General features: G+C 43.6%; 1 protein-coding gene across 1 annotated transcript in view; it reads left to right on the top strand.

Annotated features, from left to right (window-relative positions):
• Positions 1 to 18,767, top strand: part of CDC123 (cell division cycle 123) — a 142,955-nt gene that overhangs the window by 100,121 nt on the left and 24,067 nt on the right. The window lies entirely within an intron of this gene.

Below are 18,767 nucleotides of genomic sequence, written 5' to 3'. Positions count from 1 at the left end.
TTCAATGATATTCAGATCAGGGGACTGTTAGGGCCATTGTAAAACCTTCAGCTTGCACCTTTTGAGGTAGTCTATTGTGCGTTTTGACTTGTGTTTTGGATTATTATCCATTTGTAGAAACCATCCTCTTCTCAACTTCCACTTTTTTTACAGGTGGTTTTGTGTTTGCAACAAGAATTTGTTGAAATTTAATTGAATCCATTTTGCCCTCTACCTGTGAAAATGTTCCCCGTGCCATTGGCTTCAACACAACCCCAAAGTATGATTGATCCACCCCCATGTTTAATGGTTGACGAGATATTATTTTCCTGAAATTCTGTGCCCTTTTTTCTCCACACATACCTTTGACCATTGTGGCCAATGCGTTCTATTTTAACAGTTCCACAGGTTTCCAAAATGAGTCAGGCTTGTTTATATGGTCTTTTGCATACTTCTGATGCTGAATTTTATGGTGAGGACGCAGGAGAGTTTTTCTTATGATAGCTTTTCCATGAAGGTCATATTTGTGCAGGTGTCTCTGAACAGTAGAACAATGTACCACAATTCCAATTCTTTCTGAAGGTCTTTTGCAATCAAGCAGTGGTTCTGATTTGCCTCTCTAGCAATCCTACGAGAAGTTCTCGATCAAATTTTGCTTGGTCTTCCAGAGCTGATATTGACCTTTACTGTTTCTGTTAACTATCATTTCTTAATTACATTTCAAACTGAGGAAATGGCAGCTTGTAAACGTTTTTCTATCTTCTTATAGCCTTCTCCTGCTTTGTGGGCCTCCACCATTTTAATTTTCAGAGTGCTAGGCAACTCCTTAGAGGAACCCATGGCTGCTGCGTTTTGGCATAAGGTTAGAGGAGGCTGCGTTTTTATATAGCTGACATTTTCTAGTGATGATAGTGAACAATACATAACCCGAACAACAGACTAATTAAAGAGGTTGTCCACTACTTTGATGCCCTGTTTCTTGGATATGGCATTAATGTCTGATCGGCCGGGGTCCTCCAATTCAATAGGAGGCGGATGTACAGTAACAAGTACTTCCAGCCAGCGGTTGCCGCTGGCACCATTTAAAGCTTATCAGTGGGGGTGCCGAGTTCCGGCCCCTGTCTGATCAGAAATTGATGCCCTATCCTAAAGATAAGGGCATCAATGTAAAAGTAGTGGATAACCCCTTTGAGGTCTAAAACCTTGGTCAAATTTATCTGAGCACACCAATCTCCAAGGTTGCCCAAACATTTGCATCTGCTCATTTTCCTTTTTGTAATTTTTTAAAATGAAAAAGAAATAATATTTATTGTCATCTTTAACTTTAGATCTTTTGGAGATCATTTCATCTTGTAAGATAGAGCTTACTGCATGTGTTGAGGGACACTCGCTTAGCAACGGGATTCAGTCTCACAGGCATGATTTCCTCTATTAAACAGTCGATGCGGTTTATTATGCAGTCATAAACCGGGTCATGCACAGTTCATTATAGACTTCATGGAACACAATAGGCACCAATAGATGACATTAAGTTGCTGTTAGGACTGGCGGAGCGCACCAAATAATTATTAGAGAGGATATGAGGTGCATTTGCAGTCCGGGGTCCACCGTGCAGAAAGGACACCTGCTGCTCGGTAAGGGCAGACTAGAAGGCGGTATAATGAGAATACACACACTGGTTAGCTTCACCCGGTATGAAGGAAGCGAACCCTTTTGCGTCACAGGACCGCGATACCGCACAGAGAGTGCAAGTAAAGAGTCACAGAACTCTCTCCCAAGACTCGGGGAAAGAGTTCCTCTAGACTTCTTACTCTCAACACCGCTACTGTGGTGTCAGGGATAGAACTGGACTAATAATTTACTGCACAAGAATGCGTACAGCGCCGCTCTGGCGGACGCCACCAACCACCCTATCTACGGGCAGGAACGCGCACGGCGCCGCACTGGCAGTCGCTGCTCAGAGACGCTGAATTGTGTCCTGGATGTGCAGAGTAGCACTGTCTTACGCTACGTAGCTTCCACCATTCGTGAGCAGGCAACAACACTAGGGGTGGGAATGAGTCGGAGCTTTCATTCATCGACAGGCATACATCCACACACACATTAGCAAGTTTACACTAGCGCATGGCCGAGCGGCCATGCAAACCTTTTATAGCAGTAGCGTTTCGGGATCTTCCTGATGGTCCAATAGCAGCCGGAACAGGACTTGAGCATGTGACCCCCGACCTCCAATGGGAGGTCGTCCCGTGGGCATGCTCAGTATGAGAAAAGCAGGACTTAGTCCCAGGAAGGCCTGCTTGCTGCTGATCAGTGCTGGCTACAAAGGCAGAGCCTGGAAAGGCAGCAGTAACCATTCACACAGTATCAGCTTGAGCCGGACGCTGGGATCGACGTGTCCGCTGAGGAGGTTCCACTGTGGCTGGAGGAGACTGGGAGACCGCAGCGGACATGGCTCAAGATTCCCCCTGTGCAGCGGCGTGAACTCGACACCTAACAGTTGCAGCTTTAACTTAGATACTTCATATACGGCTTTAACTCACAGTTCAATCACTACACCCGCCAGGCCTCCTTGACTAGTTCCCGGGGGGTGTCCATATGTCGTATCAATGTCTCTACTCATATAGCGCACACAACATTGGTTCGCAGTCTCTAAACACGCCGGACCTCACTTTGTCCAGTTACCGTCGGAGACCACACAGTTCATTACTGATCCTCATCAGTTCACACAATTTCCCAACTCTGGGTTACCTTCCAGGAGCTTCTGCTCCACACGCTGACTCCTGTCAGTACTCTCTCTCCCAGGGAAGCTGCCGAACTGGGATCACCGTCCCAGACAATGCCTTGCTCACCAGGCCACCTGACAGTCCAGATCCTCAGATGGACTGTAGCTCCCCCAATCCAGTGCCATCACAGACTCTGCATACATGCCTTTCCATGTCCTCTTCAGGAAGTCCTACTCCCAGGATCTTCCAACACAGGACTCTCAGTGCGCTATTGAGGGATCCGATCCTACTCCCAGAATTTCCCAACACACAAGTCTTCAGGTCCACAGCCTCTCAGTGTGCTATTCAGAGATCTGGTCCATACACAGGACATCCCAACACACAAGCCTTCAGGTCCACAGCCTCTCAATGTGCTATTCAGGGATCCAGTCCACACACAGGACCTCCCAACACACAAGCCTTCCAGGACCTACACACTCTCCCTTGTGGCCACACCATGGTCACATGTAGTTGTAACCACTCTCATAGATGGGTGGTGTGTGTGTGGTTAGTCAGACCCACCCAGCTCTCCAACTAACCCTGCAAGCCTCCCTTTAGAACTATCCAAATACTTGTGGGACTTCAGGTCCCAGAACAACAACATTACTGGCGTACAGAGCAGACTCCCTCTGCGACACATACTGGCCATTTACAATAATGCCAGTCACTATCTCATTATCACCATTACAGTTACGCCTCCATGCGTATCCTGAGGAGCACATACAGCGCCCCCTAGCTGCAGCATGGGTCACTGCATCACAATCTTCCAACTTGCTTAACTGTTCACAATAACCGTAATTTTGCCCAAGCTGCCCACACTTTTACATGCCACTGAATGTGTCTGGATGAGCTAAAAAGCCAAATTATGAAATGCCAACATTCAACTCATCTAGGAAAAACCCATCTCCTTGTGACCTATTAAGAGAAGTAAATATGAGTGGATGTTCTCTTGATCAACCTGAGGAGAGACCCTGGTGTCCATGCATTGCCTTACTGCATTGCCAATAGAGGACAAATGATCAGATTCTGTAGAGCCCCCAAACTGTAAAACATCATTACTGAACCTCTACTATTCTATATTAGAACATCGCATTTTACGTAATTTCCAAATATGCTTCTATTCACTAACTTTATATTTCCATTAATAGGGGTTAACACTATAGGGAAATTACGTTTGCTCAAGCCTGCTGTCTCAGCACCATTAGCAGAATATAGTTCCTATCATAAGACTTAATTAACAAGATTTTTACTATTTTAGACTGTTGATTTTGGTGCATGTCCAAACAGACCCTGGATTTCACTAACTACCCAGAAATCACTGTTACTTCACTTGTAATGGATAGAAGAGAAACATCAGACATTCACCAATCATGCAGTTACTTAAAGGAGATATCAAACATATGATAAAAAATAAAAGATACAGTACTCACCTAGTCTTTTCTCAGGCAATACACTGTGCTGGGCCTTGTTTATATGCAATATTTGGCATCATGGCTTCCATTGCTGAGCATTGATGCAGCCATACACTATCTGACCACTGCAGTGACTGTCAGCAATGTAAACCAAGACCAGCCTCACTACTAATTGACCCCTTTGACAGGTATCTGTCCAATGATACATGCTGGCTGAACTACAGGCAGCACGAATTAAAGACCGGTACTATTTCTGTAAATATCCATATTTTACCCGAAACTGCAATATTCCATAAAAACTTATTTTGAAACATATTCCACAATCAGCTATGATTGTCTGATGGTCTGTCCTTATAGACACATAGGGAGAGACCTGTCAGTCAGGCAGAGTTTAACGGGAAGAATGCAACAGAACCCACCTTCATGACTAGTCCAATTAGTCACCTTATTCCCTCTTCCCTGATCAAAGTAGGTTTTCTCTGATTCAAAATAAAATATAGATAGCAGGTCTCTTATTCATGCGGCTTATTCAGGCATAAAACATCTGACCGGATCCCTTTAACGTACAACGCTTGCACAATTATAATAGTTACTATCAGCCAAAAAACCTCTACTAGGTATTAATGGGAATCTGTCAGCTGGATTTCACCCACCAGACTACTTATATGCACATGGACGCCCACTTTTCCTGCTTTACTGACAGCCTCTATGCTGTATGACTTCAGGCAAAGGAACCGTAAGTCAAGCAGGAGGATGCGGAGCTGGGCAGGGAATAGAGCTGGAGTGACCAAGGCTTCAAATCTACAGCCTCCTATACAAACCCTTTCAAAAGCAGATTTCTCAGTAATGAAGGGATGGGTGGACCATGTAAAACTATTGCTGGTTTGAAAGCGGTACATGAGCAAATACCGTAAGAAGTGTGGGGGGTGAAGTCTTGCAGACAGATTCCATTTTCAATGTGTTCTAAATTTATTTTATCTTTTTTTAGATTTTATGTTGGTTTACAATCCAAAAAACCCCTAATTTTGTTTCCATTTTACAAATTGCGTAATAGTAATTTAACCCCACCATACATGTACTGCGCAAGTCGGTGACATGTATGGAGAAGACCGTTACCATGTTAATTGTTGCTATTGAACTCTTGACAGCAGAATTAACAGCGCACCAGCATGGGGGTGCAAGATACTGTTCGCCCAATGGCGCACAGTGACGGGATCGTGGAGCGCCGATGGATTGCTATCATAGCCGGTTGTTCTGTTGAAGATCATTGTGTCTGAAATCACAGAACTCCTTTTCACTTTTTAAAAATCTGAAGAAAAAAAAAATAAAGGTTCAAACCATCCTCTTTTTTTTTTTTCCCCATCAAAAATAAAGATATTAAGATATTTGCTTTGTTGCATCCAGAAAAGTTTGATCTATAAAAATAATTAATCAGATCGGTAAAGGTTAGTGATGAGGGAGTGTAATTGTTGCTCGGGTTTTCCCCGAGCAGGCTCGGGTGACCTCCGAGTATTTATGACTGCTCGGAGATTTAGTTTTCATCGGGGCAGCTGAATGATTTACAGCTACTAGCCTGCTTGATTACATGTGGGGATTCCCTAGCAACCAGGCAACCCCCACATGTACTTAGGTTGGCTACTACTGTAGCTGTAAATCATTCAGCTGCCGTGATGAAAACTACGAGCAGTCATAAATACTTGGAGGTCACCCGAGCGTGCTCGGGGAAAACCCGAGCAACAAGTACACTCGCTCATCACTAGTAAAGGTATAAACAGTAAAAACTTCAAAATGCCAAAATTGCATTTTTTGGCCCCGCAATACTGTAAAAAATGCTGTAAGAAGCGATCAAAATGTCATGTCTATCCCAAAATAGTATCGACAAAAATGTTGCCTCGCCTCGCAAAAAATAAGCCTTCACACATCTATAGCGACTGGCCATGTCAGGAAGAGGTTAAAGAGGAACATCTATAGCGACTGGCCATGTCAGGAAGAGGGAGGTTAAAGAGGAAAGCCAATCAGGTCATAAATAGCTACACTCGCTACACTCCTGCTTCACCTCTTTGCAAATCCCTTCACTGGCTCCCAATTTCCCAGCTATCCAGTTTAAATTACTAACACTGACCTACAAAACCATCCATAACCTTTCTCCTCCTGATATTTCCACACTAATCTCTCAATATCTTCCCTCACGTAATCTCCGGTCCTCCCAAGACCTCCTCCTTTCCTCCATGCTTTTTCGCTCTTCACTCAATCACCTCCAAGACTTCTCCCGAATATCACCCATCCTCTAGAATTCAGTGCCCCAACACATCCGGTTATCCACTACTTTTGGATCCTTCAAAAGAAACCTGAAAACCCACCTCTTCAAGGAAGCTTACAGCCTTTAAAGACCACACGGCCACCTCAACACCATTGGAGCTACTGGAACCCTCGACCTACTGTCTCCTTCCCCATTATCCTGTAGAATATAAGCCCGCAAGGGCAGGGTCCTCGCCCCTCTGTATCAGTCTGTCATTGTTAAGGTACCGTCACACTAAGCGACGCTGCAGCGATACCGACAACGATGTCGATCGCTGCAGCGTCGCTGTTTGGTCGCTGGAGAGCTGTCACACAGACAGCTCTCCAGCGACCAACGATGCCGAAGTCCCCGGGTAACCAGGGTAAACATCGGGTTACTAAGTGCAGGGCCGCGCTTAGTAACCCGATGTTTACCCTGGTTACCAGCGTAAACGTAAAAAAAACAAACACTACATACTTACCTTCCGTGTCTGTCCTCCGGCGCTCTGCTTTCCTCTGCACTGTCAGAGCCGGCCAGTCGGAAAGCAGAGCGGTGACGTCACCGCTGTGCTTTCCGGCCGGCCGGCGCTCACAGCCAATGCAGGGAAGCAGAGCGCCGGGGACAGACACGGAACGTAAGTATGTAGTGTTTTTTTTTTTTACGTTTACGCTGGTAACCAGGGTAAACATCGGGTTACTAAGCGCGGCCCTGCGCTTAGTAACCCGATGTTTACCCTGGTTACCAGTGAAGACATCGCTGAATCGGCGTCACACACGCCGATTCAGTGATGTCTGCGGGAGATCCAGCGACAAAATAAAGTTCTGGACTTTCCCCAGCGACCAACGATCTCCCAGCAGGGGCCTGATCGTTGGTCACTGTCACACATAACGATTTCCTTAACGATATCGTTGCTACGTCACAAAAAGCAACGCTATCGTTAACTATATCGTTATGTGTGACGGACGGTACCTTAAGTTTGTTTACTGTAAGTGATATCTGTAACTTGTATGTAACCCATTCTCATGTACAGCACCATGGAATTAATGGTGCTATATAAATAAATAATAATAAATAATAAACAGGTCAGATATTGAAGGTTGCATTCCTCAAACTGTAATATTAAGCATCGCAGTGTGAAATGTTTTTCCCCTTGCACATTTGACATGTATATATAAAAATTCCCTGGCATAGATGTCAAAAATCTGATGACTGTTGAATGAATAATATTTTAGTCATACTGAAGACAGATGACAAGAAGGACCTGTACCCTGCCTCAGCATTTTCACATGTATTCACACTATCCTGCTTGCTTTATGATGACTCATTAACTCCATGGATCATTTCCATAATCCCATTTTGATTACCCAAAACATATGGTATTAAATAAGGATTCTAGTCATAGTAGTGTTACATTGCCGAACATAGTTGCTTATTCATATATATATATATATATATGTGTGTGTATATATATCTATATCTATCTACTATATAATTGTCTAAGGGTCACTTCCGTCTGTCTGTCCTTCTGTCACGGTTATTCATTCGCTGATTGGTCTCGGCAGCTGCCTGTCATGGCTGCCGGAACCAACCAGCGACGGGCACAGTCCGGAAGAAAATGGCCGGCCCTTACTCCCCGCAGTCAGTGCCTGTCGCCCGCATAGTCCCCTCCGGTCACCGCTAACACAGGGTTAATGCCGGCGGTAACGGACCGCGTTATGCCGCGGGTAACGCACTCCGTTACTGCCGCTATTAACTCTGTGTGTCCCCAACTTTTTACTAGTGACGCTGCCTATGCGGCATCAATAGTAAAAAATGTAATGTTAAAAATAATAATAAAAAAAAAACCTGCTATACTCACCCTCTGTAGTCCGCTGAGCCACTCCCGCCGGCCGCCATCTTCCACTGCACTTTCCGGTGGCAAGGATGGTATGGCAGAAGGACCTGCCATGACATCACGGTCATGTGACCGCGACGTCATCACAGGCCCTGCGCGCCTGCGCTAGAAAGACCTGCCATGACGTCACGGTCATGTGACCGCGACGTCATCACAGGTCCTGCGCTCATACCAACGCTGGGACCGGAAGTTGCCGTGCACTACAAGGGGCCTTCGGAAAGGTGAGTATATGTTTATTTTTTATTTTTCAACCTGTGACAAACATGGCTGGGCCAATATACTACGTAGCTGGGCAATATACTACGTGGCTCTGTGCTGTATGCTGCGTGACTCGGCAATATACTACGTCACTGGACAATATACTACGTTACTGGCCAATATACTACGTGGCTCTGTGCTGTATACTACGTGACTCGGCAATATACTACGTCACTGGACAATATACTACGTTACTGGCCAATATACTACGTGGCTCTGTGCTGTATACTACGTTGCTGTGCAATATACTACGTCACTGGGCAATATACTACGTGACTGGGCAATATACTACGTGGCTGCGCAATATACTACGTGACTAGACAATATACTACGTAACTGGCCAATATACTACGTGGCTGCGCAATATACTACATGACTGGGCAATATACTACGTGACTGGGCAATATACTACGTGACTGGGCAATATACTACGTGGCGGGGCAATATACTACGTGGCTGGGCAATATACTACGTGGCTGGGCAATATACTACGTCACTGGGCAATATACTACGCCACTGGGCAATATACTACGTGTCTGGGCAATATACTACGTCGCTGGGCAATATACTACGTGACTGGGCAATATACTATGTGACTGGGCAATATACTACGTGACTGGGCAATATACTACGTCACTGGGCAATATACTACGTCACTGGGCAATATACTACGTCACTGGGCAATATACTACGTCACTGGGCAATATACTACGTGGCTGGGCAATATACTACGTGGGCTGTACAATATACTACGTGGACATGCATATTCTAGAATACCCGATGCGTTAGAATCGGGCCACCATCTAGTGTGTGTGTATATATATATATATATATATATATATATATCTACTATATAATTGTCTAAGAGTCACTTCCGTCTTTCTGTCCTTCTGTCTTTCTGTCTGTCACGGATATTCATTGGTCGCGGCCTCTGTCTGTCAAGGAAATCCAAGGATTGGTCGCGGAAAAAAAGCCACGACCAATCAGCGACTGGCACAGTCCGGAAGAAAATGGCCGCTTATTACTCCCCGCAGTCACTGCCCGGGGCCCGCATACTCCCCGCCAGCCACCGCTAACACAGGGTTAATGCCGGCGGTAACGGACCGCGTTATGCCGCGGGTAGCGCACTCCGTTACCGCCGCTATTAACCCTGTGTGTCCTCAACTTTTTACTATTGATGCTGCCAATGCAGCATCAATAGTAAAAAATCTAATGTTAAAAATAGTAAAAAAAAAACAAAAAACCTGCTATACTCACCCTCCGTTGTCCGCCGAGCCGCTTGCGACGGCAGCCATCTTCCGTTCCCGGCGATGCATTGCGAAATTGCCCAGAAGACTTAGCGGCCTCGCGAGACCGCTAAGTCACGTGGGTAATTTCGCATTGCATCCTGGAAACGGAAGATGGTGGCAGCTGTGCGCTCATCGCCTGCGCCAGATCCGAAGGTGAGAATGGTTATTTTTTAACCTGCGACATACGTGGCTGGGCAATATACTACGTGGCTGGGCAATATACTACGTGACTGGGCAATATACTACGTGGCTCTGTGCTGTATACTACGTCACTGGGCAATATACTACATGGCTCTGTGCTGTATACTACATAGCTGGGCAATATACTACGTGGCTGGGCAATATACTACGTGACTGGGCAATATATTACGTGGCTCTGTGCTGTATACTACGTCACTGGGCAATATACTACGTCGCTGTGCAATACACTACGTGGCTCTGTGCTGTATACTACGTCGCTGTGCAATATACTACGTGGCTGGGCAATATATACTAGATGGTGGCCCAATTCTAACGCATCGGGTATTCTAGAATATGCATGTCCACGTAGTATATTGCACAACCCACATAGTATATTGCCCAGCCACGTAGTATATTGCCCAGCCACGTAGTATATTGCCCAGCCACGTAGTATATTGCCCAGCCACGTAGTATATTGCCCAGCCACGTAGTCTATTGCCCAGCCACGTAGTATATTGCCCAGCCACGTAGTATATTGCAAGCCACGTAGTATATTGCACAGCGACGTAGTATACAGCACAGAGCCACGTAGTATACTGCCCAGTCACGTAGTATATTGGCCAGTCACGTAGTATATTGCCCAGCTACGTAGTATATTGCCCAGCCATGTATGTAACAGGTTAAAAAATAAAAAAGAAACATATACTCACCCTCCGAGGGCCCCTTGTAGTCTTGTCGCCTGTGTGCAGTGCACGCAGCAGCTTCCGGTCCCAGGGTTAGTATGAGCGCAGGACCTGTGATGCATCTTTGGAACCGGAACCTGCCGCTTGCACTGCTGAGGACAGCACGCACGTCGGAGGGTGAGAATAACCTTTTTTTTTTTTAATTATTATTATTATTTTTAATATTAGATCGTTTTACGCAGCATCAATAGTAAAAAGTTGGTCACACAGGGTTAATAACTGCGTTACAAGAGTGCGTTACACTGTGCTCCGGTAACGCTGGCATTAACCTTGTGTAAGGGCTGACTGGATGACTAGAGGGGAGTATGGAGCGGGCACTGACTGCGGGGAGGAAAGAGCGGCCATATTGCCGCCGGACTGTGGCCGTTGCTGATTGGTCGTGGGCATTTTGCCACGACCGATCAGCGATTTGGATTCCATGACAGACAGAGGCCGCGACCAATGAACATCCGTGACAGAAGGACAGACCGAAAGACGCAAGTGACCCTTAGACAATTATATAGTAGATATAATATATATATATACATATATATATATATTTATTCCACACACATTAACCCCTTCACCCCAAAGCCTGTTTTCAAGTTCCTGACCAGGCCATTTTTTTCAATTCTGACCGCTGTCACTTTATGAGGTCATAACTCTGAAACGCTTCAACGGATCCTGGTGATTCTGAGATTTTCTCTCGTGACATATTGTACTTTATGATAGTGGTAAAATTTCTTCGATTTGACTTGCATTTATTTGTTTAAAAAAATGGAAATTTGGCAAAAATTTTGAAAATTTTGCAATTTGTAAACTTTAGTTTTTATGCCCTTAAATTAGAGAGTCATATCATGCAAAATAGTTAATAAATAACATTACCCACATGTCTGCTTTATATTAGCACAATTTTGGAAACATAATTTTTTTTTGTTAGGAAGTTTTAAGGGTTAAAAGTTGACCAGCGATTTCTCATTTTTACAACAACATTTGCAAAACCATTTTTTTAGGGACCACCTCACACTCGAAGTCACTTTGAGGGGTCTATACGACAGAAAATGCCCAAAAGTGACACCATTCTAAAGACTGCACCCCTCAAGGTACTCAAAACCACATTCAAAAAGTTAATTAACCCTTCAGGTGCTTCACAGGAATTTTTGGAATGAAAATTGAACATTTAACTTTTTTTCACAAAATTTTTACTTCAGATCCAATTTGTTTTATTTTACCAAGGGTAACAAGAGAAATTGGACCACAATAGTCGTTGTACAATTTGTCCTGAGTACGCCGATACCCCATATGTGGGGGTAAACCACTGTTTGGGCACATGGCAGAACTCGGAAGGGAAGGAGCGCCATTTGACTTTCACTGCAAAATTTGATGGAATTGAGATCGGACACCATGTCGCGTTTGGATAGCCTCTGATGTGCCTAATCAGTGGCACCCCCCACAAGTGACACCATTTTGGAAAGTAGACCCCCTAAGGAACTAATCTAGATGTGTGGTGAGCACTTTGAACACCCAAGTGCTTCACAGAAGTTTATAATGTAGAGCTGTAAAAAAAAAAGCATATTTTTTTCACAAAAATGATCTTTTCGCCCCAAATTTTTTATTTTCCCCAAGGGTAACAGGAGAAATTGGACCCCAAAAGTTGTTACCCAATTTGTCCTGAGTTCGCTGATACCCCAAATGTTGGGGGGAACCACTGTTTGGGTGCACAGCAGAGCTTGGAAGGGAAGGAGCTCCATTTGGAATGCAGACTTAGATGGATTGGTCTGCAGGCGTCACGTTGCATTTGCAGAGCCCCTGATGTACCTAAACAGTGGAAACCCCCCACAAGTGACCCCATATTGGAAACTAGACCTCCCAAGGAACTTATCTAGATGTGTTGTGAGAACTTTGAACCCCCAGGTGTTTCACTACAGTTTATAACACAGAGCCGTGAAACAAAAAAAAAAATTTTTCTTCCACAAAAATTATTTTTTAGCCCCCGGTTTTGTATTTTCCCAAGGGTAACAGGAGAAATTGGACACTAAAAGTCGTTGTCCAATTTCTCCTGAGTACGCTGATACCCCATATGTTGGGGTAAACCCCTGTTTGGGTGAAGGGAGAGCTCGGAAGTGAAGGAGCACTGTTTTACTTTTTCAACGCAGAATTGGCTCGAATTGAGATCGGATGCCATGTCGCGTTTGGAGAGCCCCTGGTGTACCTAAACAGTGGAAACCCCCAATTATAACTGAAACCCTAATCCAAACACACCCCTAACCCTAATCCCAGCCATAACCCTAACCACACCCCTAACCCTAATCCCAACCGTAAATGTAATCCCAACCCTAATGTTAGCCCTAACCCTAACTTTAGCCCCAACCCTAACCCTAACTTTATCCCCAACCGTAACCCTAACTTTACCCCTAACCCTAACTTTAGCGCCAACCCTAACTTTAGCCCCAACCCTAACCCTAATGGGAAAATGGAAATACATGTTTTAAAATTTTATAATTTTTCCCCTAACTAAGGGGGTGATGAAGGGGGGTTTGATTTACTTTTATAGCGTTTTTGTTTTGGCGGATTTTTTTGACTGGCAGCCATCACACACTAAAAGACGCTTTTTATTGCAAAAAATAGTTTTTGTATCACCGCATTTTGAGAGCTATAATTTATCCATTTATCCATATTTTGGCCCACAGAGTCATGTGAGGTCTTGTTTTTTGCGGGTCGAGTTGACGTTTTTATTCGTACCATTTTCGGGCACATGACATTTTTTGATCGCCTTTTATTCCGATTTTTGGGAGGCAGAATTAACAAAAACCAGCAATTCCTAAATTTCTTTTAGGGGGCGTTTATACCGTTCCACGTGTGGTAAAATTGATAAAGCAGCTTTATTCTTCGGGTTAGTACGATTACAGCGATACCTCATTTATATCATTTTTTTTAATGTTTTGGCGCTTTTGCACAATAAAAACTATTTTATATAAAAAATAATTGTTTTGCATCGCCTTATTCTGAAAACCATAACTTTTTTATTTTTCTGCTGATGATGCTGTATGGCAGCTTTTTTTTTTGCGGGACAAGATGACGTTTTCAGCAGTACCATGGTTATTTATATCCGTCTTTTTGATCACATTTTATTGCACTTTTTGTTCAGCAGTATGATTATAAAGCATTGTTTTTTGCCTCGTTTTTATTTATTTTTTTGCGGTGTCCACTGAAGGGGTTAACTAGTGGGATAGTTTTATAGAGCGGGTCGTTACGGATGCGGCGATACCAAATATGTGTACTTTTATTGTTTTTTTTTATTTACATAAATGGATTTATTGGAAAATATTTATTTTATTTTTTTTCGTTATTTGGGGATTTTTATTTATTTTTTTTATACATTCAATCACTATATTTCATCAGATTGCTGATCTGACACTTTGCATAGCACTGTGTCAGATCAGCGATATGACAGGCAGTGCAGGAGGCTTTCCGGCGCTTGCTCTGAGCAGGCGCCAGCAAGCCACCTCAGTGAAGGACCCAGAAGGAGCTCCATGGCCATTTTGGATCCGGGGACTCCTTTCAGATAGAACAACGCGATCGCATCGCGTTGTTCTGGTGGGAGAGCGCAGGGAGCCCCCGTCCCTGCGCGATGCCCCTCTATGTCGCTGTCACTACTGACAATGGCATCAGAGGGGTTAACTGCTCCCCACTCCCCACAGCAATCCTTCCATCAGCAGGTATCTATATGGTGTTTTATACTCAGCCTATAGCTCTCTTTTGTCCTATATCAGTGTGCATAGACTCCATATTTGCACATGCATTTGGCACTTTACCTATATCTAATATTATATTGGTATTTTAGCCAAAATGCACTGACACTTTATTAGTCTTCATTCCTTGGTGTAGCCGTTTATTTAAGCACACCTTATAAACTTCTTATGCCCCCTATCTATCACGGGACTATTGACTTGCATGTCTTTAGGAGCTATACCAACACATATACATATATATATACATATATATATATATATATATATGGTATATATATATATATATATATAGACCGCTTTACAGTGTTGTGTTTACATTGATTATTACGAATCCTGAGCCTGCTGGTGCATGTATTTTTATCACTCATTGGATATGATTCTTTTTATGCATACGTACTTGGTAATCTAACCTACATATGGATTGCTTTGGGGCCACTCTGCCTTGTTCCCATTTTCCCTGTATTGTGTATATTCTTAACTACTTTGCTTTTAATTGTTATCAATAAAATATTTTACATTTTATATTTGGTTGGTACTCCCCCTTCCTTTGGTTATATGCTCCTGATGAGGCGGTGGATGGGCTCCTGAGGGATCTTCTCCCAGACCTGGACTAAAGCATCCGCCAACTCCTGAACAGCCTGTGGTGCAACGTGACGTTTGTGGATGGTGTGAGACATGATGTCCCAGATGTGTTCATTCAGATTCAGGTCTGGGGAACGGGCGGGCCAGTCCATAGCTTCAATGCCTTCATCTTGCAGGAACTGCTGACACACTCCAGCCACATGAGGTCTGGCACTGTTCTGCGTTAGGAGGAACCCAGGGCCAACCGCACCAGCATATGGTCTCACAAGGGATCTGAGGATCTCATCTCAATACCTAATGGCAGTCAGGCTACCTCTGGTGAGCACATGGGGGGCTGTGCGGCCCTCCAATGAAATGCCACCCCACACCATTACTGGCCCACTGCCAAACCGGTCATGCTGAAGGATGTTGCAGACAGCAGATCGCTCTCTACGGCGTCTCCAGACTCTGTCACATGTGCTGAGTGTGAACCTGCTGTCATCTGTGAAGAGCACAGGGCGCCAGTGGCAAATTTGCCAATCCTGGTGTTCTGTGGCAAATGCTAAGCGTCCTGCACAGTGTTAGGCTGGCACAACCCCCATCTGTGGACTTTGGGCACTCAGACCATCCTCATGGAGTCGGTTTCTAACTGTTTGTGCAGACGCACGCACATTTGTGGCCTGCTGGAGGTCATTTTGCAGGGCTCTCGCAATGCTCCTCCTGTTCCTCCTTGCACAAAGTTTGAGGTAGCGGTCCTGCTGCTGGGTTGTTGTCCTCCTACGGCCCCCTCCACGTCTCCTGGTGTACTGGCCTGTCTCCTGTTAGCGCCTCCATCCTCTGGACACTACGCTGACAGACACAGTAAACCTTGCCACAGCTTGCACTGATGTGCCATCCTGGATGAGTTGCACTACCTGAGCCACCTGTGGGGGTTGTAGAGTCCGTCTCATGCTACCACGAAAGTGAAAGCACAACCAACATTCAAAAGTGACCAAAACATCAGCCAGAAAGTATTGGTACTGAGATGTGGTCTGTGGTCCCCACCTGCAGAACCACTCCTTTATTGAGTGTGTCTTGATAATTGCCAATAATTTCCATCTGTTGTCTATTCCATTTGCACAGCAGCATGTAAAATTGATTGTCAAACAGTGTTGCTTCCTAAGTGGACAGTTTGATTTTACAGAAGTTTGATTTATTTGGAGTTATATTCTGTTGTTTAAGTGTTCCCTTTATTTTTTTTTTAGTATAATATATATACACTGCTCAAAAAAACTAAACAGCTAAATTACACATATTTGGTATTGCCATGTCTGTACAGCCCCATCTATAAAACAGTCACACTAGTTAACTCCTTCAGTTGACACCAGAAAAAAAAATGTGGCAAACAGCTGAATTCTCATCATAGTGCTGAAAAAAGTGGAACAAAATGCGATCAAAAAGTCAAATGTAAGTAAAAATGGTATTCTTGAAAATGTCATCTTGTCCCTCAAAAAAAAAGCTGATAAACAGCTCCATCAGTGGAAAAATAAAAAAAACTATAGCTCTCATTTTGCGATGCAAAAATAATTATTTTTTAAATAAAAATAGTTTGTGTACATACGGAAGAGCATAAAAAATATATATTTGTGGTATCGTTGTATTCATACTTACATGAGAATAAAGCTACCTGATTAATTTTACTAAAGGGTGAACGGCATTTTTTTTTTTTAAAAAGTCCTGAATTGCTGCTTTTTGTTCCTGCTGCCTCCCAAAAATTGAAATAAAACAATAAAAAGTGTCCAAAAATGGTACCATAAAATAAATGTCAACTTGTTCCTCAAAAACAGTCTGCAGATATATACTAGAATTATAGCTCTCAAAATATTGCGATGCAAAAACTTTGTTTTGCAATAAAAAAGCATTTTTTGGTGCGACAGCAGCCAAACATAAAAAAAAAACAATATAAATCTGCTATTGCTGTAATCACACCAACCCAAAGAATGAATTGGTCTAATCACTTATACTCTCTGGTGAACGGCATAATAGAATAAATAAAACAAATTCTTCACCTGCTGTTGATTTGTTCATTCTGACTCCCAAAGATCGCACAGTAAGGCTCGCGCACATTTATCTTGTGTTCTGTGCTGAGCGCTTACATCGGGGTTTCTTTGTAAATCTCTGAAAAACTTAATTCAGATAGAACCCCCGGCAGAAGATTCCTTGTAATCAGGCCAATGGAGACACTGTGGATGCAGTCTGGCCTATGATCCGGTGGAGTCTGTCTTTTAAGGCTGAATGACATTCAGAGATTTTGATGGAAACCCCGATGTAAGTGCTAAGCATAGAGCACAGGATAAATGTAATCCAAAATGTTATGTACAATGTTCCCAATAAAAGCTTCAACTCAATCCACAACAAAAGCAAGTCCCCACTCATGGCCATCATCTGTCAAGGGAAAACTTTTGGTGCTTTCACGTTACTGGTCGTGCAAAAAGACTCTGGAAAAGTGCTATATCTCCTCGCACCCCCAAAAAAATACAGTGAATTCTGCACTTACAAATCCTAATGGCCTCCTCCATTCTGATCCCCATAGTGTGCTTAAACCAAATTTAGCATCCTCATTTGTGGCATTTCTGTAGTGATGAGAGCCTGCTTAATTTATCGTCCAGAAGCACGAGCTGGGCACTATAAAGGGCTGGGCACTACCTTGGCAGATTTGCAATTTTAATTCAGCAACATCCATTGCTTCTTGTTTCTGGAAAACACCCAAGAAGTCAAATTTGTCACTACACCTGTATATAAATTCCTAGAGTAGTGTAAATTTTCTAAATGGAGTCACTTGAGAGGGAATTCTGCTCTTCTTGAACTTACGGGCTTTGTATATCGAATCCCCAAACTATTCTACTATAATTTAATCTCCAAGAATCAAATAGATGAATTAATTGAGAGGTGTAGTTTATAAAATGCGGTGAATTATAGAGGGGTTCTTCTGTTCTGGCACCTCAGACATACTGCCAATGTGACATGGCTCCCGCAAACAATTCCTACAAACTCTGCAATATAATGTGGCGCTCCCTCCCTTCTGTGCTTTGCAATGTGCCTCGGACTTAGTTCCCAATTACATGTAGGATATTATTGTACTCAGGAGAAATTTCACAAAAAATTGTGCAGTACATTTTTACGTATTAGCCCTTATGAAAACTTGGGTCTAAAACAACATTTTAGTGTTAAAAATGTATTTATTCTTGCTTCACCACCGAAAGGCATAAAATTTTGTGTGCCACCTGTGGTGTCAATATGATCACTGCACTCCTATATGAATTCATTGGGGTGGGTGTAGTTTGTAAAATGGGGTCACTTATGGGTATTAGTGCTGTTCTGGCACCACAGGGGCTTTGCCAATGTGGTATGGCATTCTGCACTCCAATATGGTGCTCCTTCCCTTCTGAGCTTTGCGCTGTGCCTCAAAAGTAGTTTTAGCCTACATTTGGGGTATTGGTGTGCTCAAGAGAAATTGCACTTTTCATTTCTATTTTTCCTTTTGAAAATTAAAAACTAGAGGCCAAAGATACATTTTAGTGGAAAAAATGACATAATCCATGCGTCTTATTGCTTACTGGGGGTGGTGGCTGCAGTGAAGTGGGATCCCATGTTCGCTGCTGAAGGAGGCAGATGTGCCAACATTTTATGAATGGACAGAG

The sequence above is a fragment of the Ranitomeya imitator genome, chromosome 4 (genome assembly GCF_032444005.1).
Source record: "Ranitomeya imitator isolate aRanImi1 chromosome 4, aRanImi1.pri, whole genome shotgun sequence".
NCBI classification, from domain to species: domain Eukaryota; kingdom Metazoa; phylum Chordata; class Amphibia; order Anura; family Dendrobatidae; genus Ranitomeya; species Ranitomeya imitator.
The sequence above is the reverse complement of the archived record's forward strand: the minus strand, read 5'-3'. Positions and strand labels throughout refer to the sequence as shown.